Source organism: Nelusetta ayraudi, unplaced genomic scaffold, assembly GCF_046127955.1.
Source record: "Nelusetta ayraudi isolate G7.1 ecotype Tasmania unplaced genomic scaffold, CSIRO-AGI_Nayr_v1 ptg000002l, whole genome shotgun sequence".
Lineage (NCBI taxonomy): Eukaryota > Metazoa > Chordata > Actinopteri > Tetraodontiformes > Monacanthidae > Nelusetta > Nelusetta ayraudi.
Window position 1 is genome coordinate 10,775,753 of NW_027466052.1, and position 13,919 is coordinate 10,789,671.

The 13,919-nt window shown below is 44.0% G+C and overlaps 1 protein-coding gene across 1 annotated transcript in view; it reads right to left on the reverse strand.

Annotated features, from left to right (window-relative positions):
- The window catches only part of spon1a (spondin 1a), a 71,527-nt gene that overhangs the window by 53,638 nt on the left and 3,970 nt on the right, over positions 1 to 13,919 (reverse strand). Inside the window, exon 2 of the mRNA XM_076023554.1 lies at positions 6,977 to 7,116. The gene's annotated coding sequence lies outside the window, so the exon portion shown is untranslated. The remainder of the gene's footprint in view (positions 1 to 6,976; positions 7,117 to 13,919) is intronic.

Sequence of the window (13,919 nt, forward strand, 5' to 3'; positions counted from 1 at the left end):
GTGGTTTTGTGTTGTGTTGTATTGTGTTGTGTCATAGTTAAGTGCATAAATCAGATAAGGATCAAATAAGTAGCATGTTATGCTGTATATGAAATAAGAAATTAGCAGTTATTATTTCTTTTCTAAAATTGCCTGCATATCATGGACTTTATGGCAATGACATATAAGATGCAGCTCCAGGTTGCAGCGAGCTATTTCACTGCGACCTGTTTGTGCGTTTTGGGGGTAAAAAAAAAAAATTTGAAGGACTAAAAGCAAAATAATTGCATGAATCATACTTGAAATTGCCTTGCAATTTCCAGCTGAAAGGTTTTTTTCAAAAGGACTTTCAAAAGAACTACACCGCACTACTAAAAAAAAACTCCAAAAAAACAACAACATGCAGTTACTTATACTGTCAGAATGCAGTGGGGTGCATGGGCACAATTCTGTCTTCAGTATTTCCAGAAAGTCAGGAAGGGAATACGCCCCTGGACTCAGAGACCAAAGGCCAATGAGACGTCGCCATCGTGTTCAGGTGGTGGTGCGTGACGACAGGAAGTGTGACACGGCAGCTGGGAGCAAACAGCCCTGTAACACCGCGGTTGGGCCATCTCCAACTCGCCTTTCATTGCAAATCCAAACCACGTCGACAGATCTCAGCGCTGCTGCTGTCTGAATCAGGAAAAGCAACCGTCTTTTAACGCTGCAGAGTGTCTGCAGAGCACCATCCACAGCGTGGCTCTGGCTGTCAGGGTCCACAAAGAGGTCTGGAGAAGCTGCACAAGCTTGGAGAGTTTTTGAAGCAGCGGCTGGGAAGATCCCACTGATGAAAGGCATAGAGGAGGCCTGACACGATGAGGAGATTTACTTCTTTTCTCACACACACAAACGCATGCACACAAACACGGGCACGCAAGCATGCAGCAGACATTTTGGCAAGTTTCTGCTGATTGTCATATGTAGTTTTAGGATCTTTCACACAGTTTTTCAATCAGCCTCTAAGGTGCCTTTCATGAGGATCAATGGATGGCCTCCTCATACAGTGAAATAGTACAAGCTACGCAGATGGCACATAAAGCTCTGAAGGTTGTCTAAAGCAGATGGGTATTTATCGGCCTTCTGAACACTGTGTTGCAAAGGAGAGCGTCGTACATTAACATAATGTACAGTTTGCCGCTCTCATCTCACGGCTGAGAATGGATATGGCTCAGTTGAGTCGAGGAGTCGAGGAGTCAAGGGTCGGCGCAAAAAAGTTTTGAGCCACGATAAAAAATTCATGAAGTTGGTCGAATCAATACTGGAACAGATCAGAAATGTCAGAAAGGATATTTAAACTGGAACTGCCACGGAGGGAACACAGCTCGAAGTGAAGCGAATGTCCTGCTTATTTCTCCGCACAACTGACAACAACTGTCTCTCTTACAAAAAAAAAGGCAGAGAGCCTTTCACTGCTGCATTAAGCACTATTATCCATAAGTCTGTAACTCTGATCAAGCACTGCAAAAATGTCAGAATAACCATGTACAGAAAAAAGTGGAAACATTCCGGCATATTATTATAATTAGAAACGAGTTCTTTCAAGGTCAACAAGGTCAGTTTTTTATCGTCTGGAAAAATTTAAGTGGAAATCTACTCAGTGTGTATGAGTAGCCCCCAATCGTGCCTCAACCAAACGTGCAGGCGGGTGGAAACACACACACAACACACACACACACACACACACACACACACACACACACACACACACACACACACACACACACACACACACACACACACACACACACACACACACACACACACACACACACAGCGGCCTGCGGGCAACAAACATGTATTTCCAGCACAAAGGTCTTTATGTGTAGGAATACATCTGAGTCTCAGGGATCACCACATGTGCCAGGCATTATCTCTCTGTCTCACCAGCCGCTATCTAAATCCTTGCCCTTCCACACGGAACCATTCTTCCTGCCTTTTCTCCTTTGTAATCACCTCCTCTGGCACTTATCGCTTCACTTTGCCACTCAGGGCTGGCATGCCGGTGGGCCTGGACGCAGAACACACACATTGCATGTGATCCTATTTGTCCTGATTCTACGGATGGTGTAGTAGTGCCTCTTCATATAGGATGCAAACTGATTCATTTTCAGGGAAAACAGAGATGTGCATTAGTACATTAGTGCTAATTGAAAAGGAGCGTTTTGACTGAGTTATCAAGGGCCGTCCATGTACAAAAACATGCCGAGGGGATGCACGAACAGGGGTCTGATATATAAAATGATATTAATACTCGTTTCAGGGGTCATTGTGAGAAGGAGAGGAGGATGTTATCTGACTGAACCCAATACCAGTCATTAAAGGACACAACCTCATTAGCTCTATCACCATCCTCTGCTCCTGGGATTTGACCTAGAAAAAAAAAAAATACTCCACACGTTTGACATTTCCGTGAAGGCTGCAGTCACATTTAGAGAAAACCGTGGAGAAATTTCAAGGTAATATTTCTTGTTTTGGTTTATTTCTGGAAAAGAAAAAACAAGTAAGTGGGTTCAAAGTAGAAAACATGGAAAATGGGGAGAGAGGGGTAGGACTGTGCGTCTTTTCCAGGCATCATTATTTTTTAAAACGAGTATTGTAAGGCAGAGGGAGTCAGATACGCAGAGCGCAAGGAGAGAAATTATGGAAAATCTGGAGATGAAAGATGGAAAAGAGGTGGCAGCGGATGCAAAAGTGGCACCGATAAAGATTTATGCTTTAAGGCAGGCTCTTAACTGATGGTGCCACACCGAATAGGTACAGAAGGTTAGGGGAGTAATGGAATTATGGGGGGGTAGCTCACACAAAAAGGCAAAAAATGAAAAAAGGCATAAAAGGGTTCTAAATGAGCGTCCGGTGCAAAGAAAACCTGCATCATTATCCCCAAACTGTCAAAGAGAGAAGGTTTTTTCCCCCTCTTGCAGACATAACATAAGCACTCTGGTTTCAAAGTAGTGCCATCAAATGTCATCATCCCACTTATGTGTCTGTCCAACTGGATTTGATGCAATTAAGTACAAAGGCAGGCTAGGGCGAGGCTTCTGTTTTATGTGCTGAGGTTCTCTAATGACGTCCTTAACGCCTCCTAATAGGGGGGCAACGTCAGTGCGAAGGGAGACGATATCTGAGGAAGACATCTCTGAATTTCCGAAGATCATATTCAACATTTCTGCACGTCGGTGATTAAAATCCCAAGGCCAAGAGGCAAACAGAAAATAACAGCTCAAAAAGGGTGACGTGCACTTCCTGCTTGAATGGCATTCAGATATCATTTAAATCATGAACTTTAGAATTGTAAATAATTAAAGTATGTCTTTTATTCAATTTATTGTGACTTTTTCTTAATAAAAAAAAAAGAAAAACTTCCTTGCATTTCTTCCTGTGAAGCACTTTGAATTACTCTTGTGTGCAAAATGTGCTGCACAAATAATTCTGCCTTGTATTGAAATCAAGGCGAGACTGTATCTGAAATTGATTTGTTGCATCCTGTTGCATTAAAAACCATGTGTTTTCTGCGACAGATTAATGTGCAGTCGGGGTCTCTGGGCAGGACTTTGGGTTGAAATCAGCTCTCAGAGGTTGAAGGTCGTAACCTGGGACAAATGGTCCCACCAACACCAATCGGGACCTCACCATCTAACCACAGGCTGATAAACTGCATGAGGACGGCAAACAGGAAAAGTGTCTAAATTCTCACAAACTGACAGCCATGATCAACACAACTCTTCTGTGGTAAACAGCTGCAACAAGTTTTTTAAAAATAAATAAATAAATAAATAAATAAATAAATAAATAAATAATTAATTAATTAATTGTGGGCAGAACACAATCTGAGTGAGTGATGCACTTCCTTGCTTTCAGCGCCCACCTCTGGTCCCACTAACGGGCCGGACCGCTGGTGGACCGTGTGAAAAGTTAACCTTTCATCAGACAGTGTCACACAGTTTGCCGGTGTGAGACAGAGACGCTGGAGAGCTGTCTGAGAGCGCAGGGGGCGGAGCCTCAGCGGGAGACACCAGAGCAAGCACAGAGGTGTCAGCGTCCATCCCGAGTGTTCCATTCCCCTGGCTGTTTTATAGGAATACTGACATAGAAATTCAACACAACCATGACACATTTTGTTTTGTTTTTTTGTTTTTTCTCTTAATTAACAAAATAAAAGGATGAGCTGCTAAATAAACAGATTGTGATGGTGACATGGTGACTGTTAACCCCCTATTAACCCTCTATTCTCCTCTCCAGTCCCCACTCCCATGGAGCACCCGGGGCTGAAGTGGACGGCTGTCCTGAACGGTCCTGAACTGACTTGCTGCATCTTCAATCAGCTCGTCAAAAGACTTTTGTTGAACCTACCTTCTACTTTAATGCAATGCTCGGGGGGCCGGCTCTTAAACTGAATGCACATACGTTTGATCCCCCTGCAACTCTCCACCCCACCCCGCCCCACCCCTGGGGCTGTATGGGTCGGACTGTGTGAGGCGCACCAGAGATGTTTTGTCGATAGATGATGAAGAAGGAGGAGGAGGAGAAGGCCACCAGAAAATCAAAAGGGAAAAGATATTCTCCCACTCCCAGTCTGCCTGCGCTGCACTGCGCTTGTGCGTTGCTTGGAAACGTGGCGGCTTCTCTCACAGCGCGGACCCTTCTGATGCAGACGGCGGCTGTTGGCCGCACCGACTCCCACGCGCACTCTGGAGTGCGCCTCTCAGCACATGATTGGGCATATCAGGTCGCTATTAAGGATCAGTTGTGGTGCCGTGATGCCGTGACGCGACACCGCTGGGAGTCGCTGCAGAATTAAGCGACTTGAGCGGTGAAACCGCATCGGGGATTAAGACAAATTGTGTCTCGCGCAGACGAGAGAAGCGCTGAATCCGTCACGACATCTTCAGGCTGCGGCAGAAATCTTCAAACTGTGAACGATATCATTCTATCTGCTTTTTAGATCAACGTTTACACACGCATTAGACCTACCACACTGCACCGAGGCAGCAAGGACAATGATATTAATGGCAAGTGCCACCGACTCCCAGCCATTACTGCTTGGCCTGCATAAAGCCTATACTCTGGAGCCCTACCCCTTCCTTGACTCATGGCTTTCCCTGTTGGCCTCGACAAATGTCGCGCTCCCCAGCGCTCTTTAAGGACACGGACGTTTGCCGTTAAAGCAGATTTCCGACAGAGGTGTGTTTATTTTGCAGCACCTTCCCAGAATTGCAATCCCCTTCAAAATGTGAGGTGCGGTACATGGTGCGCATTTCAATTTCCTTTCAAATGTGAGCTGTCGTGGCTTTGCGATAAAAAAACAGAAAATCTGTTTCAGCACGTTTTGACTAAAAGAAAAAATGGGGGAGAAAGTCCCACCAGAATCAGAGGCAGGGGGCAATCCGGGTTTATCAAGTCGCCCCAACCACGCAACGCGAAAAGCCCAAACCATTGTGCATCATGCCAGTGGTGCCCAAGTAAATGGGAAAGAGGCTGAAAGGTTAATGAATGAATAAATAAAGTCAGCAGGTGCAGGCCAATTAAGTTGCAAGAACTGAAGTGGATTCCCGATAGGTTAGTTTCCCTTTTCCTCTTTTCTTACACCCCTGTTATCACAGAGCATTAGTCCAACAATCTAGTGATGGTTAAATCCAGACTAACCAGTATCATTAACTCGACACTGCACATCCACTCAGCACTGAAGTCAGAATCCCACGTCAACAGAAGCCTGAATCCCACAATGAAGTTATTTGGTTGTTTTTTGAGGTTGATGCTCATGATGTTAGAAATTAAATTTGTTCCAGATTGAGGGAAGATGGCAGTGGTCAGTGGGGGAAAAACTGAGGTGAGAAGAAATGGTTTAAAATGACCACTACTACTACTACAGTGCTGCAGTGCTCATGACGACATGAGGGCCAGCAGCCTCTTTTTAAATTGGCCTTCTTCATAAAGGCTGCGACACTTTCCTGTGGTACAACAATATCACCTTGAGGTACAAGAGAGTCCCTCAAGATGGAAAATGTTGAGAGGAAATGGACCCTTCAAAATAAGGGGGTTAAAAATAGCTGGCAAGTCCCCGTCCTCCACTCCTCTGTCGATTGTGGAGAGCGGTTTGGTCCGACTTGCGTCATGGTTAATGGAATTCCCTTCCAGGCTGCCTCCACTGTTGTTTCCCTCTGCACTTCATAATGATCCCTGGCTATTTCTGTCTTGGCTTCCCTGGAGGCAGAAGTTTTCACCCTCCAAAAAATAAAATACCCCTTTTTGTTTTTTCACCATCATTCTGAATTCTTTGATTAAGCACTGTTTAGAATTAGGGGATTTAACATCTGTCTTGTTGGGATAAACCAGTGGTTCTCAAACTTTCTCTGTCACGCCCCACCTTGGAGGAAGAAACATTTTTCATGTTCATTTTAGGACTTTTGAGAAAACACAAAGAGCATCATGTTCTGATTTGTTTTTCCTTTTTTGAAGAACCATCACAGTCTTGTGAATGAAGGACCAAAAATGATGAAAGTTCACTGTTACTGGTCATATGTTTCTAGCATCATTTTACTTCTGGCAATGCAAGGCGTTGCCCATGATTAATCACATAATCATGGGGATGAATCTTCATCTTTGAAGAGGCCAACCAGTACAATGTTACTGCCTCATGAATAGAAAGAGTAGTTTATGTCTTTACATGTTATCCTTCTTCATCCTTGACAAGGAGGAGTCTCATAATTAATCAACATTAAACACAATTATCCTGTCTTTAAAAAAAAAAACACTTTAGGAAGAAGCTGCAGCCAGAAGCTGTATATGACAAATTTTGTGCATTTTAATTTGGATTCTTTATCTGAATTCTGCCTATGAGCCACCTGAAACAGATTCAGGTTTGTGACTTTTGATTGAGAATGCATACAGCATTTAATACACGTTGAATGAGCAATACAATGAAGAAAAAGTCTGGTGAACAGAAAAGTGAACGAACCTTGTGGCAGTCAGGGTTCTGGTGGACCCGTGTGGCCGCAGGCTGGAGGAATCAGTCGATGCCTCAAGGCCAGAGATTGGAACTGGAGCGGGGTTGGCATGTTGGAGCTCCGGGAATTTGGGAAGATCAATCCTGGGAACCTGTGTCACAAACACATTTCTTGTCAGAGGTATTGGTCTGAATCACTGTTCAAAGGGAGAAAAATGGTTCTGCCGGTCCAGTGAGCAGCAAAGGCTGTTTCACAAAATAAAGGTGCAGGAGCTCTGAATTAATTACATGTCTGAATTACATGTAACTTCCAAGGAGAAAGGTCACGGTACTAAAATATTTCATTTCATTTTTTTTTGTCTTCCCAGCTTCGTCGACAAAGTCTTAAAATTTGAATTTGACCAGTCAGTCATGGAACAAAATGTCAAATGCCACTGGCACAAAGGAACATAATCAGAAAAACAAACAAACAAGGGAGGTAGTTAAGTTAAAATAAAACATTTCAGATTATTTATTTCATATTGTATTTCCCATCAATTTCAATAACAATTTGAACTTTGAGTCCCAGTGTTTATAAAATGTTAACAAATTAGTCACCAGATGAGGCAAATGTCCAAGAACGCCACGTTATCCTTTGAGTCACATTAGTATAATGGAGTAAAACTGAGTAAACTTCACCACAGACTGAGGTCAAGGTGCACACGGAGGTCTCAAAGCTGTTCACACTGGAGGCATCACAGAATTTCACTTTTAATCCCAGCTGAGATCGCACTTGTGTTTATGAGCAACAAATAGGTATTAAAGTTTCGCTGCATTCGTTGCTATGATGAGGCTGTTTTATCCCTCTCTCTATTACACGCAAACACATGCAGCCACAAACAGAGTGTCTTGAGAATTTTCTGTCAACTAAGATAACAGTCTAAAAATTAATATGGCCCAAGTTGTTCCCACTGACAGTCCCTAGGAGGAGTGATAAACAGTGTTAAGGATCTCACTTTGAGGATCTAAAACTCCCACGGGGACTGGCGTACACAAACACAAACACTCTCTTACACATACACACACACACACACGCCTCTAAATTATACATTTATGAAAAAGCTGCCGTAGGAGAATGAAATAACATCAGCTCCCAGTGGTTTGCTACACCCCAGCGCTTGCCACAGACACAATACGGTTTTAATTAGACAAACTGCCACATCTCGTGTCATTTTTGCCCAAATAATGTAGGTCACCAGCAGTGACAGTCTCACCATATCAACCATGCAGAACAGCAGGTCCCACGATAATAACAATCTCATTTTATCCCTGTTTTTTTTTTTTTTTTTGCTTTTGTTTTTTTTTTGTCATCATCCACAATGCATTAATTTGTAGCATTTTGGCAATTTAAAACCATCACAGGGCCAGTTAAGGAGCTGGCTGCCACAGTCCATATATAACCGTCGCATTAGCGACTTATAAAACCACAGCGGCCGTTTTGGCTTTCAGCTCACTGGAATAACCTGACGAGCCATTTAAAGCAATTTAAATGTTAAGAACCTCAGGCAATCAGCGGCACGCTGAAGCTTTCATTTGTATGCGCCTCCAGCCCCAAAAGATGGAAGACGAAATTAAAGACTGATTTGCACCGATCTCTGAACCTGCCCCCTCTGTGGTTCCAAACAGAAGGCGCCCTCGTGCGCGAGTTGCCACGGACTCGATTGTGTGAGATTCCGCCACGAAGATGGACGGGTGCCGCTGCATCTCAGCATTTCCCTCCACATAAACCCAAAGGCTATTATTACACTGCCGCTGCCTTTTGACAAACCTTACCGTCCTAATGCCCACTGACACTCCCTTTAACTTCTGAAGCACCGCTGTGAATAATTTAAGGTGAAAGTAATTCCTTTAAACCAATTCAGTCAAGGGGGGGGGGGTGTCACATAACTAATTTAACAGGACTAATGAGTTTCAAAGCATGCATTACAGAGGACGCTGATCGAGACCAAGACGAGTGGCTCCCTCTCTGCCGGCCGCTGGGAGAGTTTGTGATTGTGCCGCCACCATTTGCGCCGAAGTCGCTGCCTCATGAAAGATACAATCACAATGGATTCTCTCGCCTTTTCTCGGAAATAACCTGAAACTGTACTTGGAAACTGACGTTAGATCTTTCATGTTGCAACTGTGCTGAACTCCGTGACTCATTGACCTTTGACACTTTCCACCTCATTTATAAAACATGGCCGTGTGCATTTAGCGCTATTAGCATATGCTAGTTTTCCATAAAGTGGGCTGATTTGCTCCGGGGCAAAACATTAACTTAATAGAGCGGCAATTACTGAGAGACTTTTAACCCTGACGAGCGGCGAGGAAGTGGCCGGTGTGATGCTGACGTGTTACACGGCTGTTTAGATGGAAAGACAGGAAAAGCGACAACATCCCAGCAGGCACCCTCGGATTAATTATTTTGAACGGCGCACGCTGGGAATTGGAGAGAGGAGATGTGACACTTGTATGTGTGCATTTCTTTTCCCATTTCCCTGCAGCGCACTCCTGTCCTTAGCATCACCTTGATAGTTAATTTGCTCCTCCCCCCCCCCTTTCCCTCCCCTCCACCCTCCCTACCACCCCCAACCCCTCCAAAGGCCCCTGGCCAACACTTGAGGTGGGCGGTAATGAGCGAAAATACAGGGCTTCATTGAAGTTCCTCCTTCTCTCTTTAATCTGCCGCATGGAAGCAGCTGTGACTTTGCGAGAGAATTGATAACCTTTATGTTAGGAGACTGGATAATGAGATGCTGGGACATATTCGATGAAACAATGCAAGTAGTCTCCGACAAGTTGTGGTGAATCGTCGACAAGTTCCCAATGTTTGGGAATGGAACCCATGTTTTGTTTTAAAATACAAATGTTGTTAAATGTAATAAGTCAAGCACTGCAGCAGCTTTGGTGAGTTTCGAGAACATTTTTCTCTTTTTTTTCTTTTTTAAATGGCAGAAATTAGGACATGAAAACATGATAAACTTATGCATCGCTTCATTTCTGGCTTAATGTTGGTGCCTGCAGAAGCGGCAGTGCATTTGGAGTACTAAGTGGTCATTACTGAGCCTCATTTTCATGCAAGGATCGAGCTTCCTGCTGGCAGAGATGCTGCCGGAGCTCGTTCAAACATCAGGAGGGCTGCAGATGGAGGAAACAAAATCAAACAGCCCGGCTGGTTTGGCATGTAGGCCCTGGAAAGAGTCGACGACAGGAGGAAGCTGATGTGCCTTTCATTGTTCCACTGTATCCTCAGATGGCGAGGTCTCAAAACGTACTTATTTTACCATGAGTTAAATTCTATTGTCTACAATACAACTTGTTTAAAAAAAAAAAAAAGAAAATCTTCAGAAAGAAAATAACAAAAGTTGGGTACCTTTAGAGGGGTTGTAGCTGAAGACACAGAAGCGATGAGACTTCATCACCTCAAAGCTTTTTCATAATTATTGGCATGCGTTTACAAAAAGTGTGTCGTGAAATCCAGCCCTCCAATCATCTCTGCCGATCCACTCTGTGACTCTTCACCCCAGAGAGCCGTCATGTCCGGCAGTGATGGATGGTGGTGCTGAAGGAGCCGCAGACACGCGACGCCTTACACAGGCAGCACAACAGACTGTCGGTGCTTCTTAATAACTAGTCAGTCAGCGTGACTGACAGCTGAAGCCGGTAAAGTGTCGGCCAGTTGGACAACCAGGACAAAGTTATGAGCTGACAGTGTGATCGGCATGCAGAGCGGGGTGCTAATGAACGGGATGACTGGCAGCAGAGCAAACATTTAGTCACGACGAGTCGCTCTGGATTAAATGCGTGCCGGATAGTAAAAAATAATAATAATAATAATAAAAGAGTATCAACTCAGCAAAGTGCCGCGCAGGCTCATGACACATCAAATACAAGTCGGAACAGAATAAAGACGCAATGACAAAAAGACATGGTAAGCTCACCACATGCAACCGTAGCTAAAAGATGAGTTTTAATGCAGTGATTTGAATTCTTCAGTGGACTGGTGAGTCGCATTTGTCTTCTACAAGTAAGCAGGCCCATTTGCTGGAAGTTGTTAAATGGTAAAAAGTTGTGTAACCTTGGGTCTGCAGCCCGCACCTTGGAACATCCCAGACACCACACTTAATATTGGGTGCAAATGTTACACTGCCTGTTAAGACAAAGAGCTCATCGGCCAATCACTTGGCAGCAGCTTGGTGCACTCAGCCAGGAGGACATGGTGAAGAAAGGGGATGTGAGTCACTTTGAAGGTGGCGAACGTGGCGGTTTCACAAACTGATCTGAATCTGCTGGGATTGTCACCACATCACAACCATCTCTAGGGTTTACGAAGCACGAGCAATGTACGCCCAAAAAAAAGGGGGGGAGTGGGGGGGGGGGGGAGTACATAACAGCTCAGCTATTGGGCCACAGCGGGATGAAACAGAATGGAATAAATGACAGCAACAACTGAGATTTTCCACAGCTCTTCTTCGTTCGATTGAAGCTTTTAGCCTTCGCACTGTCGCGCTCCTTCGCCAATGTTTGGAATAGGTGAGTCAAAACAATAAAAAAAAAAGCTCCAGGCTCTGAGTGGTCCACGCCTGCCGTGAATTTGTGTCATCACTATCCTGAAGAACAGGCTCCAGTGATTCTTAACACGGTCGGTGCTGGACAGGAAGTGGTCCACTGGTCTGATACTGATAGTTACCAACACTTTGCTTAAAGAGGATGGCAAAGTGAAATCACGATGCTCTTTTCATCCAAAATGGGTGGGAGAGAGATTTTCTTCAGTCAATCATGCAGCATTTTTCTTTCACCTGCAGCAGTGGCAAAAATACAATAAATGTCCGCTAACAATAATAATAATGGCTCTTGCAAAAATGTGCACTTATGCGCGAGAAAGAAAAGCCTGCAGCTACACACAGATCAGATCAGAACGTGCAACATTAATGCTGAGAGACTTTGTGCCAGGTTTTACAAAAACTCCTTTAAGCCCAACTTTTATTGATGACATGCAAAAGAAAAGGGGGGTAATTCTAAGAGGAACATAAGAAAATAGTTCTTAGAGTTTTGCAGGGTATTAAAAAAAATAGAACTAACAGAGGGTTCATGCATAATTAAAAAAAAAAAAATGGTCATGGTAAAATGGCTTTTCTTTATTTACTGCTAGCTTTTCTAAGCAAAACTGTGTCTCATGAAATGCCGCCGATCCCATCCTGTAGTTTGTTTGTTTTTTCAACAGAAATCCTGTTGTGTAAGCGCTAAGTTTCAGTATGAGTATGCAAGAAACTTGGTTGAACACAACACCGGCCTTTGATCCAGCAAGTTTTGCTTCCTCACCTGTTCTCTGAACAAAAAACACAACAAAAGACACTCAAAGAACCTCTTCCCTTACCAAAATACAAAGCTCCAAGCGTGAAAAAGAGGTACAGAGCTGCAAGAGCTCTGAAAGGAAACAAAAACCCGCTCCGACATATACAGTGCCTTCAAATAGTATTCATACCGCTTGAACAATTCCACATCTTGTCACGTTATTCCCACAAACTGAAATGTATTTTAATGGGGCGGTGACAAAGCAGTGCATAACTGCGAGGTGGAGGGAAAATGATACGCAACAAACAATACGGAACCCCCAAAAAAATCTGAAAAGTGTCTCGTATTTGAGGCAGTCGAGCCACATTTCACTGCAATTAGAGCTGCGAGTCTGTCGGCGTTTGTCTCCACCAGCTCTGCACCTGCAGAGTCGGCTCTCTGTGGCCATTCTTCTTTGGAAAATAGCTCCAGTTCAGTCAGACTGATGGATGATGAGCGACCGTGAACGACAATTTCCAAGTCTTGCCACAGAGTCTCAACAGGATGTAGGTCTGGACTACGACCGGGCCATTCGAACACATAGGTGGCTGTATATTTAGGATAGCCATCCCTCAACCTCAGCCTCAAGTCTTTTGCAGCCTCTAACGGGTTTGCTTTCAGGATTTCTCTGATTCCTCCCTTTTTAGGATTTCTCCATCCGTTTTCCTGAGTTTGGTACTTTTCAGTTCAAGATAATGGTTTATATGCAAAAAATGTGCATGCACAGACACACAGACATACACACACACACTAGTCATATGGAGTTAATGGCATCAAGGGACTAATTTGGATTCTAGCGCCCACACTGGGCAAAAATGACATGAACGCCTGCATGCATTTTTTTTGAAAGGATGGATGACAGAGGTGATGTGTTCATATCAGCCGGTGACATGAAAAGGTGAAACAAAGAAGGTAATTATCTTTAATATAATAACTTAATGGTAATTTAATAAACTAAACAGACAGCGTGCAAAGCCTAACACAAGTTTGTTTAATTACTAACCTCCTTCACTTAAGAAAAGAAAGTCTAAAATACGTTTCTGTCGACTCTCACTGCACTTCCTTTTATGCGGCTAACTTGCAGCAGCCCCAGGAAACAGCAGCACTGCCTGCAGTAAATCATGTTCATGGGGATTCTGACCTAATCACAGTCTTTTCACTGAGCTTGCAGCTCGCTGTTACTCGAAATTTATAGTCGGCAGAGGGATCGTGACACCGTTTCATAAATTCAAGACCGCAAGTTCATAAATACAGGCAACAAGTTGCTTGCTGTCACTCTAAAGTTCAGAACGGACCACACGCGCCGTGATCAGTGGACTCTGAAGGGGAAGTCTTGATTATCTGAACAGGCAATTCAGGATGGATCCATGAAGAATTTTTATGGGCTTAAATAGTTTTTTTTACTCCCTTTTCACACAACTCTCTTTGTGACCTATTCCAAGCAAAACCAGAACACTGTGCCACGTCCTTTAAAACGGCTGGATTCCTCACACTTACACGTCACATGTTAGACACTCTCAATGCCGGTCGCACTCAGCAGCCACTTACATCACCGGGGCTTTTGTGTCAGCATTAATTGAAAAGCAAAGTACGCTGTAGT